The following is a 17422-nucleotide window of genomic DNA, read 5'->3' on the forward strand; positions in this document are numbered from 1 at the left end:
GAAGGAGCTGCTTCTGCCATTTTAGAAAAAAATATATGTCATTAAGTTTCACACTAAGATGTTGTTGGGCTTCAGATTGTGTTCACAATAGAATAGAAGGTCTGTTACTGAATAGTTATTTTAAATGCATTATTAGTAAAAATATAAAAAGAGTTTTAGTCTGGGAAAATTTTATGAGTGAGTCTTTTTTGTGGTATTAACTCGTTTTTTCCTTATTCAGAGTTCCATATGAAATTGCATTCTGCTGGCAAAACTTGTTCTCTCTTTCATGTAGACCAAATATGAGTGTTTAACTGCTGAATTATATTTTGTTACAGACAGTTCTATTTTGTTCAGAAAATTAAAAAAGCATCCTATCATTCTCTTCCTCACATCTATTTTTCTGGGTGTGCCTTTATTCTCTTGGGTCTTCCCCTGTTTTCTGATGAAGTAGGATTTTTTTATCTCATTTTTAGTTTTAGTCGTGCATAATGGAGGACCCCAGGCACTAGAATTTATCTTCTTCTCCACCAGGGAGATGTGAAATTCGTTCACTTGTGCAGTTTTTTGTATGTTATTCATATTGTCTCCTTTTCTTTGTAAAACTTGGTGAAGCAATGTTGGGCACAACAAACAGTTCCACATTCCTGATCAGCTTTCTTCAAATATACTTCTAAAGCTGTATTTATTTGCTCAGAACCAAACAAGAACTTAGGAATACAACTAAAGAAAGTGGAAAAAAGGAAAACATCTCATGTTGTCATCCTGCTATGCTGTAGTTTTAGTCCAGTCCAGAGACTGAGTCCTGGGACCTTCTCGGCTTTCCATTCTTCACCATTGACTTTGCTTTATATCAAATATCTTCTACACTAAAAGCATACAAGAAGAGTAGCCATAAAATCAGAAGCTTATGAACCACATAGTTTTTTTAAGTTTTTAGAAGCAGAATTGGTGATCTTGAATTGATTGAATAGAGGAAATGATTGATTTAATAAATACTGTGAAAGTAGTTTATTCTGCCACCTCCTTGTACTGAAAGATAACATTGACTGTCCCAGGAGTGTACAAGATCCATCTTGCCCTATGTCCTGTCTCTAAACTAGATTACACAAAACACTAAGGAAAGTATATGAAACAGGCAAAAATAGTGATATTTTCCCAGTATATATTTCCCAGTGATCTTACTTGAATCCTACACCTTGTAAACCAAAGCAGTTCAGGAGCTACAGACTTCTCTGTTCACATTCTCCATCCATTCTTAAACCTTGTTTTCAAGGCTAAAGAAGTCTGAGGGTGCACTGTTTGTGGTAAGCGTTGATGAAAGGATAGCAAACCATGTTTGGAAACAAAAGGCAGCCATACACAGGACCCAGAGGATGATGAGATGAGGAGAGGGAGTCTTGTGCTTTCATGCTCCCAAAGCACTAACCTTGACCTGATGCCTTTAAATGCCATGGGTTGGTATGTTGTAGAGTTGTGCTGCATCAGTTTCCCAGGAGGAGTCAGCATCTCTTGAGTCACACTTGTGAGGCAGGAAGAAGAAAATTAAGCAAATAATTTTATTTTCAGAATTGTTACATGCTCTCTAAGGCCTAGATTACTGCTCATGTTTCCAAATTATTATTCTATTATCAGTGTGTACACATCACCTCTTATTGGCCTTGAAAACTTTATTTGGTTCATTTTTAAAGGAGAAGGAAAATGGAATTTGCTCCCAGACTTTGGTTTATGTATCAAATACCATGTAAATTCAGGTATGAGCACAAACTCCATTTTAATTTTGTTATTTAGTGAAAAGGTTGTTTTGAAAATGCGTCCTTGGAGCACTTGTATTTCTGTCTTTTACTGTTCATTATTCATTATGTAGTGGAAATTCATGTTTTGAGCATGTTTCCTGTTTGACCAAATACTGTAATATGGGTCATAAAGTTGTACAGTATTATTGATTTACTATGCCAAATTTAATGGGAGCTTTAGCCAAAATCTTCTAGCAGTAGGAATTGCTAAATATGTATAAGGTTTATAAGACAAAAATAGAGGTTTATAAGACAAAAATACTTGTACTTGTGTTTGTGCTTAAGAAAACAGACATCTCCCAGTATTTTATAATACTTTAAAATTAGTGTGTATCTAATTTCCTCTATTTCAGAGCAATTAACTAATCTGGCAACTGGAGATATGTTAGAACAGATTTATAAATCTAGTAAAAATGTAATAGAACTTTTAAAACTAACTCACACATCTGCTGGTAAATTCGGGTATTAGGTAAGCCTTGCCGTTGCATCTCTTGTGCCCTGTATTTTGATGTAAACCACTCTATTGTTCCACATGCCAAAGAGGGAAAAAAAACCACAGTACTTATTTTAGTGGCCGTCTTTTTCTGGGGGGGAAGTAGCATATGGTGCTTTATGTATGTTGTCTCTGTTATTCCATAATGCGTCAAGTATTTTAGTGACTTACAGCACCTACTAGCTAATCAGCAAGTTGAAAGCTGATTGAAGAAACCTTCAAATTTGTGTCCTCAACTTTGCAAAAAAAGGGTGTTGGGTAAGTCGTCATGTTCTACTGTGCTTTACAGAGGGGATGGTTTTAGGGGAACTGCTGATATTTTGCTAGAATAATTTAAGTGTCTTTTGTATTCTCATGGAAAACCTTTATAAATTTACTGCTAATTATGTGATCTATTTTAAAAGTGGAATGTTGTACTGGAAAATGTTTTTGTTTTAGTTTCTGATGCAGAAGTTACCCTTGTCTAGTAGTTATCCTATATATTCAGGGGCAGGAGGTTTATATTTAGGTTGTGAGTTAACAGAATACCTGCAAAAACTACAGTTTTAAATAGACACTTGTCTTGATCTACTATTACTTTGATTTGCATTTGTCTGGGTTTCACACTGCAGATGGTGTAACCATTAGCATGTCTTATGTAAAACAGAAGAAGAAAAACATCCCTTTTGACAAGCTTGAGTACCAATTTTGGTAGTGATTTTACTTTCATATATAGATATCCGAATAAATGTATTTGAAGTATGTTTATATATGCCATTCATTACACTGATGCACCAATTGAATGGATCCAATCAGTACATACATTGATTAATGACATATTGCAAAATAGCTGCAGAGGGTTTGTGATGAGAGTTGAGGATAATGTTAACCTGCATATGATGAGTTAATAGCATTTACTTCTTTACTGTGCATCCAGCAAAACATTGCAGTAGTAAGGTTAAGATTTTTGAAGTACTGTTTTTTGTTTCAGAATATTTTTCTTTCCTGGAGAATCTGTGATAGTGTTAATCCATGGTGAAGTGAACTGATTGCTTTCAAGGATTTCTCTCCTTATCACCAAATTTCCATATTAGGCATAACTGGTAAAATGTCACTTTGGCTCTTAGAACCTGTAGATCATTCTCCTAGAGCAGAAAGTCACTGTCCTTGTGGTCACTGAAGAACCCGGTGTCATCTAGCTTGAATTTTAAAACTGGAAGCTTTATTTTCATGTTACATTTACAGTCCTGAGTGAAACTTGTGGTACTTCAAGAACCTTGCTGAACACAAGCATAACCCAAAGGCAAACACTGTCAATTTTCTGCCATGGAAGGGTGTTTGTGTGCAGCATTGCAAGTATTTCCCTTCCAGGTAGGCAATCTTGATGCTTAGACTAATCTGTCCATGATACACATCTGTTGTTGTCTGCATAGCATAGTGATTTGGACACCTAGTTGTGATTTTACATGTTTGCTCTAAGAGCTATGAAAAGGCTAGTTATTTTTATTCCTTGTAATGTCTCTAGAGCAGTAGCTTATTTTCATACAGTCAGACTTCAATTAGAATAAATAGGTAATTATCTTCTGTCCCATGAATTTGTTAGGTTTTTTTTTTTTTTCCTTCAGGCTAGAAGATTTGTTTCAACATCATACTAATGCATTCTGTAAGAGGATGGCATGTCATGAAATCATGACTCCTGGAATCAAAGGGTTAAGCTCAGTGTGTACCAAGCCTGTTGTATAAATATCATGCTGTATGGAGTGTTGAGTTGTTATGGTAAGCTTTGTTTATTTAGCATGAGCACTTCACTGAAGTGTAATCATTTGGTAAAATTTGGGAAAAGTAAGTATACACTTAAGTTTAATTACTTAATGTTTATTGCATTACTGCATAGTATCAGAAGGATCTATTACTTTTAAAGATATAGAAAATGCAAAAATTTAGCATGGAAAATTTAGGATTAAAAGATATTCATAGTCTCTTTTAACCTGCTCTCCTTGCTTTACTCTCTTCTAGTTTGGTCATCTCCCTTTGGTTATTGATATGGGTCTGAATTTAAAATTCATTGCACATAATAAATAACCAAACATATAATTTATATTGTAATTTTTAGTTAGTTTTTTAAACATATGTAAGGAGCTGATGAGAGATAAGAAATAGAGAATGTGGAAAAAAAAGAAGCGAAACCCACTGTTTTTAAATTATATCCTCTGATTTAAGGTACATGGACTTCAACCATGCATGTGTAATGTCAGTAAAAAAATTCCCATTTTAAAAACAGTAAAAGAATTGCTATGGATGTAACTTAGAGAGCTTTCTTTGCATTACATTCAACAAAAATAGAAATAAATCTAACTGTTCTAAAACTGTCTTTCCAAAACTGTGTGTTACATATTTCTGTTTATCTAATGGATGCTGCTAAGCATAAGAAGTAGGAGGATTTTGTACATGGTAGAAAGCACTGATTTAGAAAGATGCAGATGCTTAATATGGAGTGATAAACAGTCTTTCTCCCTCTTGAGTATAATTCTGGAGGAAATGTGTGGCCTACATATAAGCAAACATTGAGGCTTGGGGTAAATTAAATTTGGAAGATAGCTGCCTGAAAATCATGAGTCCCATTTTCCCTCGTAAGTCTCTTAGGAAGAATATTCAGTTATCCTCTAAGGTGCAGAAATGTGCATCAGTGATACCCACTTTAAAGACACGGGTAATGCCAAGAGATGGAGAGAAGGCAGGGAGTTATTTTTAGGTAAGGTGTAGGGGGAAGGGAAAGGAGAAATAACCATATTCAAGCTTACATAGTGTAGAAAACAGGAGTTCCACTAAGGTAGAGGGATAAATATAGTAATAAAGAAAAAAAACTTGGAAGTTTTTTCTTTCATTTACAGTGGAAGTGTCAGTATTACAAACTTACTGGGAAATCTTATTTATATAGATAGTCTGCTCCCAAGACTTATGTCCTGTCTTTGATAGCCTCTTTTACTTGTGAAAACTCATATTTTGCATCACATCCCATTCACTGTAAAATGTTTCACTAATAGATTTACTATAGGACACATTTTACTCTTGAAAATTTCCAATATTAAAAAAGTACATCTATTAAGGAAGTGGCACTAGTTAATACGGTTTCCTTTTTAATTTAAAGTTTATATCAGTCACCTTGAGGTGTTATCTTTTATTGTAATTTTCAGATATATAAAATATTACAGAAGAAGTGATATTATGCAAGTGCTGTTTACAGGTATTGAATATGCAGAATACTAATCAGTATTATTATGTGATCAGGGATTTCAGGAGGCATTTTAATGTTAAACATATGTCTGTGCAGAGTCTGACGTGTCACTCTATTACTGTGACTGTCCAGGAGTTGTCACCTACACCACTAACACATCGTTCCTTTCCCCCTTTCTCTCTTGTTGATTCTAGTACTTCTAGAGGACGGGGAGGAAAGGGAGAACACACATTTCTTCACTCAGATTTAGAAAGGCAAACCTTTGGAGAGAATGCCTTGGTCTTTTCATGGCAGCTTTTACATGGTAAACCAGCAGACTCATCTTTCCCTCGAGGTAGAATGTGCAGCCTGACACCAGGAAATAGTGCTGTGCATGGGATAAGTGGTCTGGATTTTATATAATTAACTATAGGAGTCTCCAAGCGCTACTGAGAAGTTTGTTTGTCTTGCTTGAGCAGCTTGAAAGCTCTGTCCCCTCTAGCCCTCGTGGTGCAACCAGCACACATGGTTGCGATTGCTCTTCTTTGGGCTGTGTGAGTAGTTGCAGTGCGATGCTGGGAAGTGTAGGTTTCCTTGAGCCACTTCTCCAGTCTCTTGCAACAGGTCGGATCAGCCTGATTCTCTTACCAGCTGGCTCATTGCCCAGAAAAGCTTGTGAAGAACTGAGAGGGAATGTGTGAATGGTTCACCACTCAGTGTGCGGCTCTATTAAAGGGTCTGCTCCCAGGCAGGGCCCTAATTGTGCCAGTTTAGGATCTCACCACTCACACAAGGGTCTCCTGATACTCTTGAATTTGAAAAACGCATTAGTGTACGTTGATTTAGCATTTACCAAAGCAGGAAAAGCGACCGAACAAAATATTCTGTGAATGCTCTAGATGGGTGTAGATGTTTAAAAATTGTTTCTAATTAATTTATTATTAAGGAAAGTCTCTTTGTTTTTTTACAGCCGGAAGGTTTTTCATTTCATCAGGCAATTATAAAAGTCAAGGAAATTTTCTGACAAAACCAAAGCTCTGTGACTAAATAATGAAGGTTCTTCAGCCAATAGTAGCATATGCAACTTTGCACATGAAAATTCAGTCTCTCTCCACGGCTGTTCAAGGCATTCCTCGAGCAGATTACTTCCCATACTTTTTGGATTAATTTTTGATTTGTGAATTGAATTCTTTACTTGACATTTTCTGATTGTTAGACATTTTGTAGTTTGTGTCATAGTTGTCCAGTTGCTCTACCGAGCAGGCTGACTTTACTGGGAGTATGAGGAGCAGGCTAATCAGGAATCTGAATGTATGCCAAGATCAACAGAGATGTTAATTTTAGTTTGCCTTCACTTGGGCTGTATACATGCAAAATTGTATTAAAAACTGTTAAAATAATCCAAATGATCATACAGTTTACAGTAATGCTATAGAAGAAAATCGTTAGTATGTGTGCTACTGAAAAAGCAGTCACATAGTGCAGTGGAAAAGCATAACAGCCCATCTTGTTGTGAAAGGGGGTTGTCCAGCAATTGCCACTTTGATATTCTAAGTCTTTTTATGCCTTCTTATGCTTCTAATATGATTTTCTTCAGATAAACAGATGAAGGTGTTATGAAAGAGAATTAATGGTAAAAAATTTACTAAACACTACTTCAGTGCTTTACTACTTGATTATGTGAAGCTTTGAAAAGCAATTGTATAATAATATATGTACAAAGGGAACTGTACAGTGTGTCAGCAACATCAATATGCTTCAAGGATCTTACCAAGAACCTGAAGTATAAATGAAGAATGAGATTTTCCCCTAAGTGTTCACAGTAAATCCATTTATTCAATAAATATACTCTCAGTCTTATAGGAAAGACAACCTCCACAATATCGAGGAGAATGAATGTAGTAACACAACGTCAGAAAAAAAATATCAAAATCAACTCTGTGCTTGTAAAAGTGATTTCTAAATTGATGCAGCTGTACTATAATGCACAGATAGCTATGGGATGGATGCTTGTGAAAAATCAAATTACCAAATCAAATTACAAAATTAAAGTAAAATATTTCCTAATAGAATATGTAGTGTGAAGTCATAGGCAAAACAATGTATGTTTCTGTTTTAAGAGTAGGGTAGGATACCATGAAAAGCCTCATGTAGCTAAGGTAAACATGAATGAACTATGAAAAAGAAAGCTTGTCACTATGCAGAGAAGAGAGTTTCTGGAATACTGTTCTGGTAGAAGTGCTGGCACCAATAGCCACCTCCCATACACACTGCCTACTTAAGGGATACAGCCTGACCAGCTTAGAAAGGGATTTACATGATGTGAATTAGAGTAATTAAGAAAAAAAAAACAACTCAGAAAGTATCTTCTAGTTCTGTAGTGTTATGGGATTTTTTGTTGTTGCTGTTTTCTTAAAAAAGGTAAGGAATTATTGAAGCCATTAGCAAAATTCTAGGGAACAGAATAGTGTGCTGATCTCTCAATAAGCATGGTGCACCATATCAACAGATTGTTTTAAAGGGATTTTAATGCCTTCTTAAAATTATAAAATTTACATTAAATACCTTAAAGAACATGATAGTTTATTATTTTTTTCAAAAGTTAATTTTATTGTCTGCATGGCCTGTTTCATGAATAGAAAACACTGAAGACTAGATAGTAACTGGAATATAGTAAAATACAGGTACCATACTAAGTTCACAATATTTCATCTATTTAAATTCACTTTCAGTGTATGACCATTTTCTTTATTTTAATCCTCACTTGTTAGATTACAACAAAAGATAGTGATTTCTATGAGCCTAATCTAAGTAGCTGTATCTTTCACATCATTTTATATAGTCTGAATTTTTTCAGGCTGTTAGATACAAAAATGTATTGACTTCATAATTATCAGTAAGACTTGTAAGAAATACCACTGACTTAATAAATATGGGCATTTTTAATAGGAAGACTTTCATTCTAAAACTAATTTGCTTTTCATGGCAAATGAAACAAGAGTCAGAATTTATTTTAAAAAAACCCCACCAACTTTCAAAATATTTTTTCTTTGAAAAATACCTACTTTCATGATGTTTTAGAGTGTTTATAGTGTTGAGGTGGTTGTCTCACACTGCCTGAAAATAAAATTAATTAGTCTAACAGCCCACTTATGAGATCATTATTATTGCAACCATTTTAGAACCTGGCATATAATATGACCCAATAAGTCTCAGAGTCAAGATTAAGAGAGAGGGCTCTTTTCCACATTAAGAAAAGTCATGGTAGTTTAACATTTTGCAAAGTAGTTTAGTCTAGGAAAATGTTTTGTTTTGTTCTGGTTTGCAGTTTTTTCTGGGTAGAGAATACTTGCGTAGAGTTCGAGTGAGTATTCAATCATTGTAATTGGACTGGTGTGGTACAGTTTTACTGTAATACTACAGCTAATACCTCTAGAAACAAATAAGTATGACTTTGTGTATGATTCTTTAGAATATTTGTAGTTAACAAACATAAGCGCTATTGTATCAGCCTTAATATTTGTAACTAATAGTATCCTAAAATACGTCCAGAAATTATAGTGTTTAACAGGCAGCTGTTAAGACTAATTTCTTAATCCTCTGAGATTTTGGTAACATTGTCAAGATAAACTGAAATATGCCAATTGATTATAGGACTTGGACTGTCAATATAAGATATTTATCAAATTTCATTTGATTTTTTGGATTTTTTTTTTTTTTTACTGTGACTATAGTAAGAGAGTAGTTATAGGAAGTACTTTTTGGAAAGGTTTGAATACAGTAATGACATCATCTTTAAAATAAGTTCCAGTGTAATGAAAACTCACAAAATGATTTGATAATGCTTGTATTATGTGTGGAATCACTCAGCTTTTTTAAATGAAAACTCTAATTAATTTTACTGATAGCAAAATTTGACCCCTTGTAGTTAAGGTGGGATCTAAGTGTGTCAGAGATGTTGATACATGATTTGCACAGAAATTGATTCTCAGTTAAACCTCTGTGAATGTCAAAGATTTTAGGATGAACTCATAAACAGAATCATATTTCAGGGAAGAATCCTTGCTGCTTAAGTCACTACTTTTTGTCTGTAAAACTGTCAACAGAAATTCTAAAAGGGTTTTGAAAGCCTTTGTTTTAACTGGCAGATCATTTTATATTGTCCTTGTTTTTCTGTTGGTGATTACACCAAAACCACAGAGACTTTAGAACGGTGCCACAAAAAAGGTGAATAAGTTGTTCTTCCTCTTTTCATTCTGGGATGTTTATTGTTGTGATTTTCATTTCATTACATATCAACATTTTAGTGTTATTATTAATTATTAATTTTCAGGGTTTTTTACATAAGAATAATATCCTTTATAGAATCATAGTTAGTGTACTTCCTCTGATAGAGAAGAAACAATGAGGAACGGTTTTTATCTAGACACTTGGCCTGACCACCAGTCCACGGTCAAACACCCACTGTTTTTAAAATTAAAATGCAGTAGATTTCATCCTCAGTTTTGATCTCATTGTTAGGATGAAACTTTTATTCTTCTTAGTAGTTATGAAAAGCTTTAGGTTAGAGATTTGAGTCTTCTTGTATTATTAACTGTACACAATTTCAATGTGAGTCAGATACCCAGAGAGCATACAGTGCATTCGGGCACCACTAGCAGAGTGCAAGGAGGCAAAAGAACTGCAGAGGCCCGTGGAGACATGCATCATTGACGTACCTATTGAAGTGGGACTGAACAGCAGGCAACTAGTTTATACTCGTACATCTCTGAGTGTATTTCATGCCCAACTGTGTGAGCACAAGGTATAGGTATACATTATTTACACTTTTCAGGGAATACCAGAATCCATTGGCTCAAGTTTTGAATAATACTGAGTAAAGGAGAAGGAGATATGATCCATACAGATCCTAAGGTATCTCTGCTCTTTTTTTATCCCTCCATCTCTTGTAGTTCATTTTTTGTGTTTTATGCCTGCAGAGTTGCCTTTTAGCTACAGCTACAAGTACTGAGGGTTCACAGGATGTAGTTGTTCTCTTGCAGTTCATGGAGTAAGACATGAAATTAAACTGAAAGGATGATGTAGGTTTTCAAGCAATATATATCCAAGCTCTGGAACCCATCTCTATGTTTGTCTGTCACTGTGGTTGTTCTCTCTGGGCACTGAGTATTGACCACTGTAAAGGCAGCCCAGTAGGCTAAATTATTATTTGGTTTCATTCTCTGTGCCATTCTTCCATCTTTTCAAGCACTATCCAGAAGCCAACATATTTTAATTCCTGATGACTTGCTTTTGGCCATCCAAGTGACTTGACTTCCCTCCAAGAACAGTGTGGTTCCACCAGCAAACTTCACATGTTACAAATCATAGTCCATTGGACTTCTCACAACTACTTTTAGTGTACTTTGAAGACTAAAATCCTTAAAAGTATCTAACCTTTCCCAGTCCAACCTCTTAAGGAACAATTTGCTTTGTGATACAATACTGACATCAGGATGATGCAGTGTGCATTTTGCTAGCTGTGATTACTCTGCATTGTGTTGAAAAGATTGGATTAGTTTGATCGCGCTCAAGAAAAATAGTTAATCCCTTAAACAATTTCAAGCTACCTAGACACTTTCTAACACCACAGAGTCAATCAGATGCTCAACGTGTCATGATATGAGAGTGATAAAAATGGGCTCTTCAAAAAGGGAAAGGTAATACCTCGGTTCCATTGGAAGCAGCTGTATGGCTCTTCCATTAGTTTGTAGCTATGTTACTACTTTGACCGTACAGGCAGTGAAGCCTAGATCTTTAGATTCCTGATCCTAGATAGAGGATTGCTGTGTCTTTCCAGTTGTAAGGGAAAAGGATCTTCCAAATTTTATGTCTTCAGTTCCTATTCAAATAACCCACAGTCAATAAAAAAAGGAGAAAAAGACTGCCCTCTGTAGAAGTGAAGGGAGCATTTAAAAAAAACACAACACAATTCTTAAAGTAGGTTCTGTTCTTTTGATGTATCAGTCTATCACCTACTATTAAGTTAGTGACAGCAACCATGAAACCTGTATTAAAGTTAGGTATAATTGCTAATTTTAATTTTATTGTGGGGTATAGTCCACATACAACCTTATATAAAATGGTGCTATAAAAATAGACAAAATACAAGTCTGTTATTGACTGTCTCCTGTTCTGAAATAAGCTGAATTTCAATGCCGTAGAAAGTTAAGTTTGTACTAAAAGAACATGACAAGGAGTAACTTAGTGGCAGAACACAGACCTAGCTTGAGAGAATATTTATTTCAATATGCAGTTGAGACATTTTTGTTGTATTTCATGTATTTGGTATGTTTCTGGCTATACTGATTTGCTAATTAAAATATCAGATATGCATTTAAAAACTAATTGTTCAATGTAAAAGTAAATCTTCTATATGTTTGATCTCACTGAGAACAATTTTATCCCCCCTGATTTTCTTCCAGCTCTGACAAAAGCAGCAAAGAAATTGTACTAGGAGGTATTAGAAATTAAAAAATATTTTGGGTTTCCCTTTTCCTAAGACCAATGTCTATGTTTCCACTCTCTCAGAGATCCAAGAGAGGAAACAGTACTTGGTATGGTTATGATAAAATGGCTCACCTTAACCATAAGACATATATGAAAGATTAGGGTATGATCTTACTCCTAGGGGGCAATTTATGATTTACATCTCTTACATTGAGGCTAATTTTAGATAAAAGATTGTGCCAGTTTTTTTGCTGATCAACTCTCCCTAGTGTAGTCATCCATCCCACTCTTCCTTTGATAAGAGTGTTTATCATTGGGAAAAAATATGAAGGGAACTGAAGGCCTCATCAGGAAGAATAGCTGCTTTTATAACCCTCATGGAAAAGTGTGCGTACCAAACTCCACAGAGATTTCTTTCAAGAATTTTCTGAGTTTTAAAATGACAGTACAGCTTTGCATTTGAAACGAACTATGAACAAATTGATGTAGGTATCATGTTGTGTCATTTGATGCACTTGTCAGGGTTTTTAATCTAATATTAAAAGATTTGCAATATGTTGGGCATGTTATCCAGATTCTACATGTTATTTTATTGGTAGAATTATTTTAAAATAAATTTGATGATATTTTTGACTTTTATTTTTTATTTGTTCTTTAGCAGAATCCTGGTTTCTAGTAATGTTTAACATCAGGAGGTGCTTTTCTTCCTAAACTGGGTATTTTGGATGTACCAACCTTGGTTTAATGTGCAGGAACTGTTTAACTTTGTTCTTTCTTATTTTGTTTTGTAAGTGTATGTGTGATTGTGTTATGTGGTGTCTAGAGGTATACATATTAGTTGACATGTCTATCTGGTTGGGTAGGACTATAGCAAACAGTGCAATTTCTTCTGCTACATCAGCACAGAGAGTTTCTGAGTCATTTGACTCAACTACGGGGATGTTTCTTAGTGCGCCTAAAACCATGCTCAGCAAAGACTGATGCAGTATCTCATCCAGTCAACCTATAAAATAATGTTAAATTATGAAATTTGTTTTATTTCTTTTTAGCCTGGAGAGGCTAAATATTTGGTGGAAGAAAGGAATAGGAAGAAATTTCCCAGTCCAGAATCCTGCTAAGTCACCTACTAGGAAGTACCAGACATCTGTATCAAAGTAAATGATTCCCAGGAGGTATGCAGCGTGGCCTCTGCTTCACATTGTAGAATGTCTCTCTTTTACAAAATCTTTTTTCCTTTTTACTGTGTTACAGGAAATTGATTACTATTAAATTAAATATACACAATTTTAATATCAAAAAATCTCAAAATAATTTGTCTAATTCTTTGCCCATTTTCATTTCTGATGACAGCTTAGCATGGTCCTACATCTTGTCCAGACTGGTTATCATTTTTCTCTGCTGCAGTGCCTGATTTTGCTGATCGTTAAGATGCCCACTTGTTTGTGCTGTAAGGCAAGACCTGGAAAAGCAGTGTCAACTCATGTTGACGTGACAGTTTCAGGCAGATGCCATGCTCTTTTCTGCACTGAAAGAATCATATAAAGTACAATGTTATCTCTATTATCACTTTAATATAAAAACTTTTACACTTTTTGATAGCCACCAGAGGAGCTGATATCCTATATTACAAAGCTCCTGTGACTGAGTGATGATTCAGTGTCAGAATGGCTGAGATTGTTCAAACATGGCCCAACAATTTATAACTGGACTTTATTTTGGTGATATGAATTTTATGTGTAGCAGAGTATTTGATCATGGATCCCAGGTCAAAAGCATATCCATCCTAAATATTTGTTCTAAAACACAGAAGAGTCTTCTCTCCTTTTAGCAAAACCATCAGTTTACAGGTTGTAGACAACACCCTCATTAGCAACACAGGCTCTGTAACAGGTTATTTTTCCTGAGGAGGGTGTGGAAAGAAGAGCATTGGGTTCTGTGTCTGTGCTGCTTATTATTCGCTGAAAAAGAATTTAGAATTAGTATTAGTATTTAGCATTTTGCATTTGGTGTTATCCTTCACGATCATCTCTGTATCAGGCATGTGTGATGTATTCAGTTATTTCCCACATGTGCTGCCTTTCCGTCATCTTTCTTTCTGTTTGAATGAGTTTAACATTACAGAATGGGGCCTAATGACAGCCAGAATGTATAGGAAGAGAGTCAATGTATTAAGTTACTCAATTATTTCTTGTTTGTATATCAAAAAAGGAGCAGCATACATGTAGGAAGAATGTGTCATTAGTGTGTTAACTGTCATTTTGAGTTATCAGTCAACTGTGGTTATGTTGTTCCTTTCATGCTGCTGGCACAAAGTTCAGAGTTTTCCAAAAAGTGGAAAGTAGTGATTTTGAAAGAAAATGAAGTGGTGACCATTCCTTCTTATTTTGCTTAGAGCATAAGAATTTTGTTGGCACACTTTTATTGTACTATATGGTGACTGCAGATGTTTTTAACACACTTCACTGGAGGTGTATCTAGTGCAATAAGCTGTAAAATATTGAGTGTCTATGTGTTGTTCATCTAGTCATGGAAATTAAATGCTCATTGTTACAGGAAACAGTAAAAGAGTAAAAAAAAAAGGCAAACAAAAAAAAAAGGCAGTTTAACCACTATATTTTATCTCTAATGAATATAAATTGTCCAACCAAAAAGCTTTTTTCTATGGGTTCATGTAAATTCAAAACAAGCATGCAAATGGAACAAAACAAAAACTTGATAAGAAGGATTGGTGTGTTTATGTGACTCGGTGGCATATTCAGATTATGTGATGTGATTTGTTCTGCAGCTGCTTCAAATTAAGAACAGGTGTAGAAGGCAGATTATGCAAATATTCATATTAATGTAATTGTGAAATTGGTGTGTTTATCATTGTGCCTTTAAAGAGTAGTCCATACTCTTATTTTACATGTAAATGAACTTTATTCTTGAGAGCTACTATTGGATAATGAGCTTATAAAGAAGAAATTCCTAGCATATGGTGAAACATTTCTAAAATGTGACATTTTCTTGTGTAGCAATTTATTTTATATATATTGTATAAACATATTATAATCTGCTTTGTCTTCTTTAGAAAAATATATCTATGATGCAGTTTTAAAATCTAATTCATAGAATTAATGAACTCATATTTCTTTGTTGTTATTTTTTTATTTCATGTAACCCTTTAGTAGGACAACTTTTGATCTTCAGCCAAGATATTTAAAAACCTTTATAGACTTTATGCCTTGTTCACTTTAAATCTCTAAGAAGTATATATTGGAGAGAAAATGTGTTTAAAAAGGATTTTTTACTTCCTAAGACCTACTCTATTTAAACAATCATAAACTGGGTATCTGAGTTAAATATATATTTTTAAACATTATTTACCTCATGTTGCTAGTATGCATAGAGTTTTGAATGATTGCCTAAGCTTTATGTTATTTTTAGATTAGTGGGGGTTGGTATCAAAGGATGTCCAAAATTAAGAAATTATGAGAGCTTTTTATTTTCTTATAGTACAGACCTAGTTAACAAAAGTTACCTGTTATAAAAATCACAAAGCACTATGATTCTAAGTGTTAGTGTATTTTCTTCCTTATATCTTTTGTACATGGTATTGATTCATAGTAATTTATATTCTGTTAAAAGAAAATACTAGATACTTGTTTTTTATATGTGTCTGCATACACATATACATATATACAGGACAATTTTATATATGCTGCCAATGAGGTAGGTCAACTATTTGAAACCGAGCTTTATGCACTGGGTGGGATACTTTTAACTGGGAATCTGGGCCAAACAGTTGAGAAAATCTTTGCTTCTCAGGAAGCAGAGGCTGAGGGCACCAGCTGCCAACAGCTGGCTACCAGGAAAACAAGACTAGAACAAGGTCTTTCTGCTTTTCTGCTTCCTATGACTGTGGCTCAGATGGGCTTTCCTATTTATTTGCAAGAAAAAAAAGGAAACCCTGTTTTGTTTTCTGGATATGTTTCAGGAAGAAAGCAAAAAACTATAGTTATTGAGTTCAGTGCAGTACCCAATGGCATCTGTTTTCTTCCAATTCACTATCCTCAAAGCTCAACTGGTCTCTTCATGAGAACAACCTAAAAGGTGTAAGCAGGACATTTAAAGAAAACAACTCTTTCATTAGAGTTATTTTTCTCTAAAGCACTCTTCAAGAAGGGGAATGACTTTATGCTCAGTAAAGTCATCCTTTAGCAAATTGTTTAAAATTGCAGTGATTTACGACGTGCTTAAGTGGTAACTGTTTGCTTCACAGCCTGTTAGCTACCTGTAAAATCTTTCATTCAGTTATTAGCACACTCTTAATGGAATACAAACTATTTAAGAAAGAAAAGACTGGCAGGAATTTCATTATGTAAGCTGAAGATGATAAAGCTTTTCTATAGGGTTAGCCAGATTGTATAACTTTAAAGTACAACTGTCAACCGGATAAAATGGCAACCTCTTTTTCTAATCAATTTGAATTATATGCATCATTTCAGTAGGATGTTATTGTGGGGTTAATTATCTTGGCATTTAGAAAAGTTTTACTTCCACTTGACTAGTTGTCATTGGAGATGTTTGCATGCAAAAATGTTATTCATGCTGTGCAATATGGGTACCTTCCCACGTCACTTAGAACTCACCATAGTTATGCTTTCTGTCTCAGAAATAAAGAGGCAACTTGGATGTTGTTACACAAAGAAGATTATGTGTATTGGAGAACTGTGTGATTCTATCACCCTTATAAATCGCTGCTTTAAAACAGTAGGAACATGACCCAAGCTCTCTTGACTCTATTGCATTTCTCACTGACTTCTGTGGGAAGTCTTTTGAGGTTAGGAAAAAAAAAAAAAGCCTGAAAATTGAGCAAAATATAGCAAATAAAAAGACAAAAAAGTGTCTTCCAGTAACACTAATCTCTTTTTAATACTTCTTGCACTGTGTAATTGACACTTACTTGAAGTTATTTAAGTTTTAATTTTTTAAAAATTATTGTGGACTAGTAGTTACTTTTACATAATTTTGTTAATTGTATGGCTCTTCTGACCGCGAGCTTCAGAAAATAAATAAGGGATTTTAAAAGATGAGTTTCTAGTAATTTTTTTGCAGTATTAGTGGAATAAGAGATTGTTTCTGCTCCAATTCCTTGATTTTCTTCCACAAGATGTTCCAGAGGTGGATGGATTACAGCCATATATATACATGTCTTTGCACTCTAATTTTGTTTCCTAACTTTCTGTGAGCAAGCCAAATAGCCACTCTCACTTCTGCTATTATGGCACAAGTTAATTTAGTTATTGAAATAGGACAGGCAGAATACCTGCATATCTGTGTCCCTGTTCCTCTCTGTAAAGGCAGCTGCGAACTTGATGTTAAATATAGTGATATCAAATAAAAGGATTTCTTTACCTTTAAATAAGTATTATTAAAAAAAAAAACAATCAACAACTACTTCAGTAGTCTTCATTATCTTTAGTAAATACA

The 17422-nt window shown here is 34.5% G+C and overlaps 1 protein-coding gene across 1 annotated transcript in view; it reads left to right on the top strand.

Moving 5' to 3' along the window:
* Positions 1 to 17422, top strand: part of FOXP2 (forkhead box P2) — a 347593-nt gene that overhangs the window by 229626 nt on the left and 100545 nt on the right. The window lies entirely within an intron of this gene.

The sequence above is a fragment of the Pipra filicauda genome, unplaced genomic scaffold (assembly GCF_003945595.2).
Source record: "Pipra filicauda isolate LSUMZ 115617 unplaced genomic scaffold, ASM394559v2 scaffold210_size2929891_pilon, whole genome shotgun sequence".
In the NCBI taxonomy this organism is placed as follows: domain Eukaryota; kingdom Metazoa; phylum Chordata; class Aves; order Passeriformes; family Pipridae; genus Pipra; species Pipra filicauda.